Source organism: Pseudophryne corroboree, chromosome 2 (genome assembly GCF_028390025.1).
Source record: "Pseudophryne corroboree isolate aPseCor3 chromosome 2, aPseCor3.hap2, whole genome shotgun sequence".
Lineage (NCBI taxonomy): Eukaryota > Metazoa > Chordata > Amphibia > Anura > Myobatrachidae > Pseudophryne > Pseudophryne corroboree.
The window spans coordinates 432,832,137-432,846,758 of NC_086445.1; positions in this window are offsets into that span (position 1 = coordinate 432,832,137).

Consider the following 14,622-nt stretch of genomic DNA (forward strand, 5'->3'; position numbering starts at 1 on the left):
ATACTAGAAGTGACACAGAGCTGCAAGATACAGCAATGGCCTACTGTACTGTACTACTATATACTGGTGGTCACCAAAATGCTGCACTGTACTACTATATACTGCTCACAACAATGCAGCACAGATATGGATACTAGAAGTGACACAGAGCTGCAAGATACAGCAATGGCCTACTGTAATGTACTACTATATACTGGTGGTCACCAAAATGCTGCACTGTACTACTATATAATGCTCACAACAATGCAGCACATATATGGATACTAGAAGTGACACAGAGATGCAAGATACAGCAATGGCCTACTGTACTGTACTACTATATCCTGGTGGTCAACAAAATGCTGCACTGTACTACTATATACTGGTCACACAACAATGCAGCAGATATTGCGCACTGATCAGGATACTAGAACTGAGTCTGACACGGAGCTGCAAGATACAGCAATGGCCTACTGTACTGTACTACTATATACTGATGGTCACCAAAATGCTGCGCTGTACTACTATATACTGCTCACAACAATGCAGCACAGATATGGATACTAGAAGTGACACAGATCTGCAAGATACAGCAATGGCCTACTGTACTGTACTACTATATACTGGTGGTCACCAAAATGCTGCACTGTACTACTATATACTGCTCACAACAATGCAGCACAGATATGGATACTAGAAGTGACACAGAGCTGCAAGATACAGCAATGGCCTACTGTACTGTACTACTATATACTGGTAGTCAACAAAATGCTACACTGTACTACTATATACTGCTCACAATAATGCAGCACAGATATGGATACTAGAAGTGACACAGAGCTGCAAGATACAGCAATGGCCTACTGTAATGTACTACTATATACTGGTGGTCACCACAATGCTGCACTGTACTACTATATACTGGTCACAACAATCCAGCACAGATATGGATACTAGAAGTGACACAGAGCTGCAAGATACAGCAATGGCCTACTGTACTGTACTACTATATACTGGTGGTCACCAAAATGCTGCACTGTACTACTTTATACTGCTCACAACAATGCAGCACAGATATGGATACTAGAAGTGACATAGAGCTGGAAGATACAGCAATGGCCTACTGTACTGTACTACTATGTACTGGTGGTCACCAAAATGCTGCACTGTACTACTATATACTGCTCACAACAATGCAGCACAGATATGGATACTAGAAGTGACACAGAGCTGCAAGATACAGCAATGGCCTACTGTAATGTACTACTATATACTGGTGGTCACCAAAATGCTGCACTGTACTACTATATAATGCTCACAACAATGCAGCACATATATGGATACTAGAAGTGACACAGAGATGCAAGATACAGCAATGGCCTACTGTACTGTACTACTATATCCTGGTGGTCAACAAAATGCTGCACTGTACTACTATATACTGGTCACACAACAATGCAGCAGATATTGAGCACTGATCAGGATACTAGAACTGAGTCTGACACGGAGCTGCAAGATACAGCAATGGCCTACTGTACTGTACTACTATATACTGATGGTCACCAAAATGCTGCGCTGTACTACTATATACTGCTCACAACAATGCAGCACAGATATGGATACTAGAAGTGACACAGATCTGCAAGATACAGCAATGGCCTACTGTACTGTACTACTATATACTGGTGGTCACCAAAATGCTGCACTGTACTACTATATACTGCTCACAACAATGCAGCACAGATATGGATACTAGAAGTGACACAGAGCTGCAAGATACAGCAATGGCCTACTGTACTGTACTACTATATACTGGTAGTCAACAAAATGCTACACTGTACTACTATATACTGCTCACAATAATGCAGCACAGATATGGATACTAGAAGTGACACAGAGCTGCAAGATACAGCAATGGCCTACTGTAATGTACTACTATATACTGGTGGTCACCACAATGCTGCACTGTACTACTATATACTGGTCACAACAATCCAGCACAGATATGGATACTAGAAGTGACACAGAGCTGCAAGATACAGCAATGGCCTACTGTACTGTACTACTATATACTGGTGGTCACCAAAATGCTGCACTGTACTACTTTATACTGCTCACAACAATGCAGCACAGATATGGATACCAGAAGTGACATAGAGCTGCAAGATACAGCAATGGCCTACTGTACTGTACTACTATGTACTGGTGGTCACCAAAATGCTGCACTGTACTACTATATACTGCTCACAACAATGCAGCACAGATATGGATACTTGATGTGACACAGAGCTGCAAGATACAGCAATGGCCTACTGTACTATACTACTATATACTGGTAGTCACCAAAATGCTGCACTGTACTACTATATACTGCTCACAACAATGCAGAACAGATATGGATACTAGAAGTGACACAGAGCTGCAAGATACAGCAATGGCCTACTGTACTGAACTACTATATACTGGTAGTCACCAAAATGCTGCACTGTACTACTATATACTGCTCACAATAATGCAGCACAGATATGGATACTAGAAGTGACACAGAGCTGCCAGATACAGCAATGTCCTACTGTAATGTACTACTATATACTGGTGGTCACCAAAATGCTGCACTGTACTACTATATACTGCTCACAACAATGCAGCACATATATGGATACTAGAAGTGACACAGAGCTGCAAGATACAGCAATGGCCTACTGTACTGTACTTATATATACTGGTGGTCACCAAAATGCTGCACTGTACTACTATATACTGCTCACAACAATGCAGCACAGATATGGATACTAGAAGTGACACAGAGCTGCAAGATACAGCAATGGCCTACTGTAATGTACTACTATATACTGGTGGTCACCACAATGCTGCACTGTGCTACTATATACTGCTCACAACAATGCAGCACAGATATGGATACTAGAAGTGACACAGAGCTGCAAGATACAGCAATGGCCTACGGTACTGTACTACTATATACTGGTAGTCACCAAAATGCTGTACTATACTACTATATACTGGTCACACAATAATGCAGCAGATATTGAGCACTGATCAGGATACTAGAACTGAGTCTGACACAGAGCTGCAAGATACAGCAATGGCCTACTGTAATGTACTACTATATACTGGTGGTCACCAAAATGCTGCACTGTACTACTATATAATGCTCACAACAATGCAGCACATATATGGATACTAGAAGTGACACAGAGCTGCAAGATACAGCAATGGCCTACTGTACTGTACTACTATATACTGGTGGTCACCAAAATGCTGCACTGTACTACTATATACTGCTCACAACAATGCAGCACAGATATGGATACTAGAAGTGACACAGAGCTGCAAGATACAGCAATGGCCTACTGTAATGTACTACTATATACTGGTGGTCACCACAATGCTGCACTGTACTACTATATACTGCTCACAACAATGCAGCACAGATATGGATACTAGAAGTGACACAGAGCTGCAAGATACAGCAATGGCCTACGGTACTGTACTACTATATACTGGTGGTCACCAAAATGCTGCACTATACTACTATATACTGCTCACAATAATGCAGCACAGATATGGATACTAGAAGTGACACAGAGCTGCAAGATACAGCAATGGCCTACTGTACTGTCCTACTATATACTGATGGTCACCAAAATGCTGCGCTGTACTACTATATACTGCTCACAATAATGCAGCACAGATATGGATACTAGAAGTGACACAGAGCTGCAAGATACAGCAATGGCCTACTGTACTGTACTACTATATACTGGTGGTCACCAAAATGCTGCACTGTACTACTATATACTGCTCACAACAATGCAGCACAGATATGGATACTAGAAGTGACACAGAGCTGCAAGATACAGCAATGGCCTACTGTAATGTACTACTATATACTGGTGGTCACCAAAATGCTGCACTGTACTACTATATAATGCTCACAACAATGCAGCACATATATGGATACTAGAAGTGACACAGAGATGCAAGATACAGCAATGGCCTACTGTACTGTACTACTATATCCTGGTGGTCAACAAAATGCTGCACTGTACTACTATATACTGGTCACACAACAATGCAGCAGATATTGAGCACTGATCAGGATACTAGAACTGAGTCTGACACGGAGCTGCAAGATACAGCAATGGCCTACTGTACTGTACTACTATATACTGATGGTCACCAAAATGCTGCGCTGTACTACTATATACTGCTCACAACAATGCAGCACAGATATGGATACTAGAAGTGACACAGATCTGCAAGATACAGCAATGGCCTACTGTACTGTACTACTATATACTGGTGGTCACCAAAATGCTGCACTGTACTACTATATACTGCTCACAACAATGCAGCACAGATATGGATACTAGAAGTGACACAGAGCTGCAAGATACAGCAATGGCCTACTGTACTGTACTACTATATACTGGTAGTCAACAAAATGCTACACTGTACTACTATATACTGCTCACAATAATGCAGCACAGATATGGATACTAGAAGTGACACAGAGCTGCAAGATACAGCAATGTCCTACTGTAATGTACTACTATATACTGGTGGTCACCAAAATGCTGCACTGTACTACTATATACTGCTCACAACAATGCAGCACATATATGGATACTAGAAGTGACACAGAGCTGCAAGATACAGCAATGGCCTACTGTACTGTACTTCTATATACTGGTGGTCACCAAAATGCTGCACTGTACTACTATATAATGCTCACAACAATGCAGCACATATATGGATACTAGAAGTGACACAGAGATGCAAGATACAGCAATGGCCTACTGTACTGTACTACTATATCCTGGTGGTCAACAAAATGCTGCACTGTACTACTATATACTGGTCACACAACAATGCAGCAGATATTGAGCACTGATCAGGATACTAGAACTGAGTCTGACACGGAGCTGCAAGATACAGCAATGGCCTACTGTACTGTACTACTATATACTGATGGTCACCAAAATGCTGCGCTGTACTACTATATACTGCTCACAACAATGCAGCACAGATATGGATACTAGATGTGACACAGAGCTGCAAGATACAGCAATGGCCTACTGTACTAAACTGTACTACTATATACTGATGGTCACCAAAATGCTGCGCTGTACTACTATATACTGGTCACAACAATGCAGCACAGATATGGATACTAGAAGTGACACAGAGCTGCAAGATACAGCAATGGCCTACTGTACTGTACTACTATATACTGGTAGTCACCAAAATGCTGCTCTGTACTACTATATAATGCTCACAATAATGCAGCACAGATATGGATACTAGAAGTGACACAGAGCTGCAAGATACAGCAATGTCCTACTGTAATGTACTACTATATAATGGTGGTCACCAAAATGCTGCACTGTACTACTATATAATGCTCACAACAATGCAGCACATATATGGATACTAGAAGTGACGCAGAGCTGCAAGATACTGCAATGGCCTACTGTACTGTACTTCTATATACTGGTGGTCACCAAAATGCTGCACTGTACTACTATATACTGCTCACAATAATGCCGCACAGATATGGATACTAGAAGTGACACAGAGCTGCAAGATACAGCAATGGCCTACTGTACTGTACTACTATATACTGGTGGTCACCAAAATGCTGCACTGTACTACTATATACTGCTCACAACAATGCAGCACAGATATGGATACTAGAAGTGACACAGAGCTGCAAGATACAGCAATGGCCTACTGTAATGTACTACTATATACTGGTGGTCACCAAAATGCTGCACTGTACTACTATATACTGCTCACAACAATGCAGCACAGATATGGATACTAGAAGTGACACAGAGCTGCAAGATACAGCAATGGCCTACGGTACTGTACTACTATATACTGGTGGTCACAAAAATGCTGCACTGTACTACTATATACTGCTCACAATAATGCAGCACAGATATGGATACTAGAAGTGACACAGAGCTGCAAGATACAGCAATGGCCTACTGTACTGTCCTACTATATACTGATGGTCACCAAAATGCTGCGCTGTACTACTATATACTGCTCACAACAATGCAGCACATATATGGATACTAGAAGTGACACAGAGCTGCAAGATACAGCAATGACCTACTGTACTGTACTACTATATACTGGTGGTCACCAAAATGCTGCACTGTACTACTATATACTGCTCACAACAATGCAGCACAGATATGGATACTAGAAGTGACACAGAGCTGCAAGATACAGCAATGGCCTACTGTAATGTACTACTATATACTGGTGGTCACCAAAATGCTGCACTGTACTACTATATAATGCTCACAACAATGCAGCACATATATGGATACTAGAAGTGACACAGAGATGCAAGATACAGCAATGGCCTACTGTACTGTACTACTATATCCTGGTGGTCAACAAAATGCTGCACTGTACTACTATATACTGGTCACACAACAATGCAGTAGATATTGAGCACTGATCAGGATACTAGAACTGAGTCTGACACGGAGCTGCAAGATACAGCAATGGCCTACTGTACTGTACTACTATATACTGGTGGTCACCAAAATGCAGCACTGTACTACTGTATACTGCTCACAACAATGCAGCACATATATGGATACTAGAAGTGACACAGAGCTGCAAGATACAGCAATGGCCTACTGTACTGTACTACTATATACTGGTAGTCACCACAATGCTGCAAAGTACTACTATATACTACTCACAACAATGCAGCACAGATATGGATACTAGAAGTGACACAGAGCTGCAAGATACAGCAATGGCCTACTGTACTGTACTACTATATACTGGTGGTCACCACAATGCTGCACTGTACTACTATATACTGCTCACAACAATGCAGCACAGATATGGATACTAGAAGTGACACAGAGCTGCAAGATACAGCAATGGCCTACTGTACTATACTGCTATATACTGATGGTCACCAAAATACTGCACTGTACTACTATATACTGCTCACAACAATGTAGCACAGATATGGATACTAGAAGTGACACAGAGCTGCAAGATACAGCAATGGCGTACTGTACTATACTACTATATACTGGTGGTCACCAAAATGCTGCACTGTACTACTATATGCTGCTCACAACAATGCAGCACAGATATGGATACTAGAAGTGCCACAGAGCTTCAAGATACAGCAATGGCCTACTGTACTGTACTACTATATACTGGTGGTCACCAAAATGCTGCACTGTACTACTATATACTGCTCACAACAATGCAGCACATATATGGATACTTGAAGTGACACAGAGATGCAAGATACAGCAATGGCCAACTGTACTGTACTACTATATACTTGGTGGTCACCAAAATGCTGCACTGTACTACTATATACTGGTCACACAACAATGCAGCAGATTTTGAGCACTGATCAGGATACTAGAACTGAGTCTGACACGGAGCTGCAAGATACAGCAATGGCCTACTGTACTGTACTACTATAATATACTGGTGGTCACCACAATGCAGCACACTGAGCACAGATATTGAGCTTTTCAGGCAGAGAACGTAGCCACGTCCTCTCCGCTTAACCTTAAATGCACGAGTGAAAATGGCGGCGATGCGCGGTTCTTTATATGGAATACGAATCTCGCGAGAATCCGACAGCGGTGTGATGACATTCGGCCATGTTTGGGTTAACCGAACAAGGCGGGAAGATCCGAGGCTGCCTCGGACCCGTGTAAAACACGTGAAGTTCGGGGGGTTCGGATCTTGATAAACCGAACCTGCTCATCTATATGGAAATGAGTAGAAATTAATGTTACTGAGGATAATATTACTGTAAGATCAAAATTACCCCCAAATTCTGTGATATTAGCTGTTTGTGTTTTTTTCAAAAATCAACCAGATCCAAAACCAAAACCCAAAAGGGTGGTTTTGGCAAAACCAAGCCAGATCCAAAACACGAGCGAGGATCCAGATCCGAAACACAAAACACGAAAAGTGCCCGCCGCCAAAGGCATAACTAGAGTTTTTTGGGTGCCCCCCCCCCAAAAAAAAACAAAAACACAAAACAAACTATGAGTGTGAAAAATGGGCGTGGTAACGCACCAGAAGAGGCATGGTCACATACCAGAAGGGGCATGGCCACTGAAAATGGGGCGTGCCAATATGACAAGCCACCTGTTTCACATCACACTGGCATAATTATTTTCAACTCCACATGTACCTTACCTATATGTTGGTTTCTCACAATGTGGAACCCCTGAAGAAATATATCCTCTAAGGCAGACGGCATCTTCAGTTGGTATTCTCTATTCATGTAGGAGATCACATCATCCAGAAGATGCCTGTTTGTGTAGGAATAGTAACAAGGTCAGCATCATACAACAGCGGTTCAACCAGACTCACATTCTGCTTTTTGTGTCATATCCTGCCCCCTGCATCTCTCAGCCACACCATCTCCCCCTGCGTCTCTCAGCACACCATCCCATTACCCCACCATCGTCTACTGCACAGCATCACCTCCCCCTGTGACGTCTCTTAGCACACCATAATCTCCCCCTCGTGTCATCTCTCAGCACACCATCCCGATACCCCACCTTTGTTTCTCAGCACACCATCACCTCCCCCTGCGACATCTCTCAGCACACCATCACCTCCCCCTGCATTGTCTCTCAGCACACCACCACCTATTCCCTGTGTTGTCTCTCAGCACACCATCACCTAGCCCCTACATCATCTCTCAGCACTTCATCACCTACCCCCTACATTGTCTCTCAGCACATCATCACCCCTACATCATCTCTCAGTCCATCACGTACCCCCTACACCATCTCTCAGCACACCATCACCTCCCCCTGCAAATTCTCTCAGCACACCATCACATTCTATGTCTCTGTGTCTCCGCTCACCTTCATTTTGTCTCTCAGTGGTCTCTCCCCTTCATTCTGTCTCTCAGTGTGTCTACTTCACCCCTTTTCCATGTCTCTTAGTGTCTCTCTGTCTCATCTTCTATGTCTCTCAGTGTGTGTGTTTGTTATGCACACCAGTGCCAGCAGGAATGTACTGGTGTCTGAACGGAGAGGGATGCAAAACAAATGAACTCACAGACAGACTGGGGAATATGACATTACATACATAGAAGGTGATAGGGTAACAAAATAAACACAAAGTGAACAGAGAAGCCCAAAGGCTAAGAAACTGGATGTCTCCCTAGTATTAGGAATGCTCAGATGGAAAGAAGCGAGATGTTGTGATTTAATACGTAGAGAACCCGAAATGCTGTTGCTAAGGGCAACAGCAAAACCCTAAAGGGTTACCAATGGGTGTGGCAGTAAACTCCTTGGTCAGAGATGGAATAATAGACACAAGGAGAGTCTCCACAATCCTAGTCCTCACTTGCAGTGCACTGGTTCAGCTTACTGCCACTAAACTGACACCTGAACACCTTGCACAGTGAGAAAGGATTTTGGCAGGCAAGTCTGAGAATACAGCCGCAAACCTGCTAGGTTCACAGAGTAGCAAAAGAACCCCAGCAGGTTAAACGACTGACTCCAGTCATACTGCTAGGTCTGGATTGGCAGAGTGTAATACCAAATCCCAAGGCCTATTTGCAGTAAGCAACAAACAAATACAAAGTTTACACAGTACTAGCTAGCTTTCAGGAACTGACTAACCAACAAAGATTCAGCAGCATCTGCCTAACCTGAGAAGAGGGTTTATATAGCAGGTGCTGTCCACGCCCCACTCAGACCTCACAGACTGTGAGCACAAAAACCAGCACCGGATCCCCTGCCGTGCACAGAGCCTGTAACCACTGCACAGCAAAAGACCCGAACCGGAGTATCAGCTACGCTCAGGTTACTCCGCTAGCACTTGTCTCCCGGTTGCCATGACGACGTGGCAGCACAGAGCAGGAGACCCTAACAGTACCCCCCCTCTGACGAGGGGTCAAAGAACCCCTACCACCGGGTTTATCGGGGAACTGCGAGAAGAAAGAGCGTAACAGTCTGGGTGCATGAAGATCACAACTGCGCACCCACGACCGCTCCTCCGGGCCATACCCCTTCCAGTGCACCAAAAATGACAGCCGACCCCGAACCATCTTGGAGTCAAGAATCCTTTCAACAACAAACTCCCTCTGGCCACGTATCAGAAGAGGGGAAGGTCTTCCACTGGAAGAAGGATTACAAATCGCCCGTTTTAAAAGGGAACAATGAAATGTTTTATTGATACCCAAAGAACGGGGTAGATCTAACTGAAATGCCACCGGATTGATAACCCTAGTGATCTTATAAGGACCGATGAACCGGGGGCCTAACTTATGAGATGGCTGTCTCAACTTCAAATTCTTGGTAGACAACCAGACGAAGTCTCCTAATTTGAAGCTGCAGGGTCTTTTCCGCTTATCAAAAACCCTTTTGGTCACTAATGACACAGACACAAGGGCTTTCTTCACTTTCCTCCAAATACCTCTAAGGACCGAAACCACAGAGGAACCACCAGGCGTGGAGTCCTCGGGGTCAAAAGAATTGGCCTTAGGATGATGCCCATACACACAAAGGAAGGGAGAGATCCCTGTAGCAGAGTGAGCCGCGTTGTTATAGGCAAACTCCGCCATGGACAGATGAGCAACCCAGTCAGTCTGACACTTGGAGACATAACACCTGAGGAACTGCTCCAAGGACTGGTCCACCCTTTCAGTCTGCCCATTAGACTGCGGATGGTAGCCTGACGACAAGCTGACAGAAATCTGGAGATCGGAACAAAATGCCCTCCAGAATTTGGCCACAAACTGGGATCCGCGGTCAGAGACCACATCAAGTGGCAACCCGTGGAGGCGCACAACATGCAGCATAAATAATTCAGACAGGCATCTGGCCGATGGCAGCCCAACCAATGGAACGAAGTGCGCCATCTTCGAAAACCTGTCAACGACAACCCAGATGGCTGTCATCCCCGAGGATTTGGGCAAGTCCACCACAAAATCCATTGAAATGTGGGTCCATGGCTTAGATGGAATAGAGAGTGGATGTAATGGGCCAACAGGAACCCCTCTAGGAGTCTTATTTCGGGCACAGATGTCACATGCCCGAACCCACTGATCCACATCCCTAGCCACCGAGGGCCACCACACCGCCCTAGATAGCAACTCCCGAGTTCTGGCAATACCCGGGTGACCTGCCGACTTCTTGGCATGGAATTCCAGGAACACTCGCTGTCTTAACCTAGGAGGCACAAACAAAAGACCTACCGGAAGGTCTGGAGGAGCCTGCTCCTGTGCTCTAAGGACTAATGACAAGAGGTCCTGGGTAATGCCCACTTTAATACATGATGGGGACACAATGGGCAATGGCTCCTCGGTGGTCTCCTGGATTGGAGCAAAACTCCGCGAGAGCGCATCAGCCTTGATGTTTTTTGACCCAGGGCGATATGTTATCAAAAAATTAAAGCGAGCAAAAAACAAAGCCCATCGTGCCTGCCTGGCATTGAGGCGCTTCCCTGACTCTAAATATGCCAAATTCTTATGGTCGGTGAGAATTGAGACCACAAACTTAGCCCCCTCAAGCCAGTGTCTCCACTCCTCGAGTGCATCCTTAATAGCCAACAATTCCCGGTTACCCACGTCATAATTCATCTCGGCAGGCGAAAATTTACGAGAAAAGTAAGCACAGGGATGAAGGCGATTATCAGACACCCCCGTCTGAGAGAGCACTACCCCAATACCCATCTCAGAGGCATCCACCTCCACCACAAAAGGACGCTCTGGATCTGGGTGTCGCAGCACCTTGGCCGAGACAAATGCCCTTTTGAGACGGGCAAAAGCCGCTTTGGCCTCACAAGACCAGTGAGCAACATCCGCCCCTTTCTTAGTGAGTGCCACCAAGGTCGCCACTATAGACGAAAATCCAGCGATAAATCGTCTATAAAAATTCGCAAAGCCCAGAAAACGCTGAAGCGCCTTCAAACTAGTGGGCTGCACCCAATCCAGGACTGCCTGTACCTTGGAACCCTCCATTTGGAAACCTTCTGGGGAGATAATATATCCTAGAAATGCGATTTGCTGAACTTCAAATTCGCACTTCTCCAGCTTCGCCCCAAGCCGGTGGTCTCTGAGTTTCTGGAGGACTAAGCGTACATGCTTCCGATGTTCCTCCAGGGAATGGGAGAAGATTAGGATGTCATCTAAGTATACAACTAAGAATCTATCCAAATATTCTCTAAGCACATCGTTCATGAAGTCCTGGAAGACTGCCGGGGCATTACAGAGCCCAAAAGGCATCACCAAATATTCATAATGCCCTGAGTGGGTATTAAAGGCAGTCTTCCATTCATCCCCCTCTCTTATTCGGATTAGATTGTACGCACCGCGTAGGTCAATCTTAGAAAAAATGGTGGCAGTACGAAGCTGGTCAAACAAGACCGAAATGAGAGGCAGTGGGTATGAGTTTTTAATCGTGATACGGTTCAATTCCCTGAAGTCGATGCAGGGTCGCAACGAACCGTCCTTTTTACCCACGAAGAAGAACCCCAACCCAACTGGAGACTGTGAAGGTCTGATAAATCCCTTAGCCAAGTTCTCCTGAATGTACTCTGCCATAGCCTGAGTCTCAAGACGTGACAGGGAGTACAACCTGCTCTTGGGAAGCTTAGCATTTGGCAACAAATCAATGGCACAGTCATAGGGGCGATGGGGAGGTAGTACCTCTGCAACTCTTTTGGAGAACACGTCCGCAAAATCTGCATAACATCCTGGCAATCCTGGCAGACTTAGCTGCGAAAGCCTGACTGGAAGGCTCAAGCAACTCCTGAAACAATCAGTACCCCAACTAAGAATCTCCCCAGAGACCCAGTCAAATTGAGGATTGTGGGCCCTTAACCAGGGTAACCCCAACACCAATGGGGCAAAAGTACAGACAGTCACATAAAAGGACAATTTTTCAGAGTGTGTGGCTCCAATAAACAAAGAAATCTAGGTAGTGCAAGAGGTAATTTTACCCTGGGATAATGGTTCCCCGTTTAACCCACAAATCTCAATCTCCGATGCCAAGGGTACTAAGGGAACAGAGTGTTTCAGGGCGAATTGGCGGTCCATAAAAACCCCGTCGGCCCCACTGTCCACAAAGGCCTCAGTCTTGACAGTTTGACCGAGGATCTTCAAGGTCACCGGAATGATAAAAGTCTTCTTGGGAAATTCTGACTTCTGGCCTGACAGGATATTTCCCATCACCCTCAGGCCCTGAAGTTTTCCGGCTTTTCTGGGCATGATACTACCACATGACCTTTATTCCCACAGTACAAACATAACCCCTGCTGTCTCCTCCGCGTCTTCTCACGCGAGGAGAGGCGGGTAGCCCCAATCTGCATAGGCTCCTCGTAAAATTCCTCAGAGTCTGAGGTTCCCTTGGGAAAGAAGGAAACCTCGGTCTCCCTTTCAAGCCTTCGCTCTCTCAGCCATCTATCCACCCGAATGGATAACTGCATGAGCTGATCCAAGCTATCAGGCAAGGGATATTGTACCAGTTGGTCTTTTAACTGGTTAGAAAGACCTCTTCGGTACTGGTGTCTCAGGGCTGGGTCATTCCACTGGGTATCATGGGCCAACCTCCGAAACTCCGTACAATAAACCTCAACTGGCCTTCGCCCTTGCTTAAGGATCGAAATCTGAGCCTCGGCTGAGGCCGTCTTGTCAGGGTCATCATACAACATGCCCAGTGCCGTAAAAAAAGCATCAACACTTTTAAGCGACGGACAGTCAGGCTGCAACCCATATGCCCAGACCTGTGGGTCTCCTTGTAGCAAGGAAATCACTATGCCCACCCGCTGAATCTCCGACCCAGAAGACTGAGGCCTAAGCTGGAAATATAGCTTGCAGCTCTCCTTGAAACAAAAGAACTGCGAGCGATCTCCAGAAAAACGATCCGGGAGATTTACTTTCGGCTCCTTAACCCCTGAAGGCACTGCTGCTGCGGGAGCTCTGCCAGCGGCCTGCGAGGTGTGCATTTTAATGGACAAATCATTAAATTGTCGAGTCAGGACCTGCACCTGATCGACCACCTGTTGCAAAGTATTTTGAGGGGTATGCTCCATATTCCACAAAATTTCAACAGGAGTATTAGGCTGCTGAATATGTTATGCACACCAGTGCCAGCAGGAATGTACTGGTGTCTGAACGGAGAGGGATGCAAAACAAATGAACTCACAGACAGACTGGGGAATATGACATTACATACATAGAAGGTGATAGGGTAACAAAATAAACACAAAGTGAACAGAGAAGCCCAAAGGCTAAGAAACTGGGTGTCTCCCTAGTATTAGGAATGCTCAGATGGAAAGAAGCGAGATGTTGTGATTTAATACGTAGAGAACCCGAAATGCTGTTGCTAAGGGCAACAGCAAAACCCTAAAGGGTTACCAACGGGTGTGGCAGTAAACTCCTTGGTCAGAGATGGAATAATAGACACAAGGAGAGTCTCCACAATCCTAGTCCTCACTTGCAGTGCACTGGTTCAGCTTACTGCCACTAAACTGACACCTGAACACCTTGCACAGTGAGAAAGGATTTTGGCAGGCAAGTCTGAGAATATAGCCGCAAACCTGCTAGGTTCACAGAGTAGCAAAAGAACCCCAGCAGGTTAAACG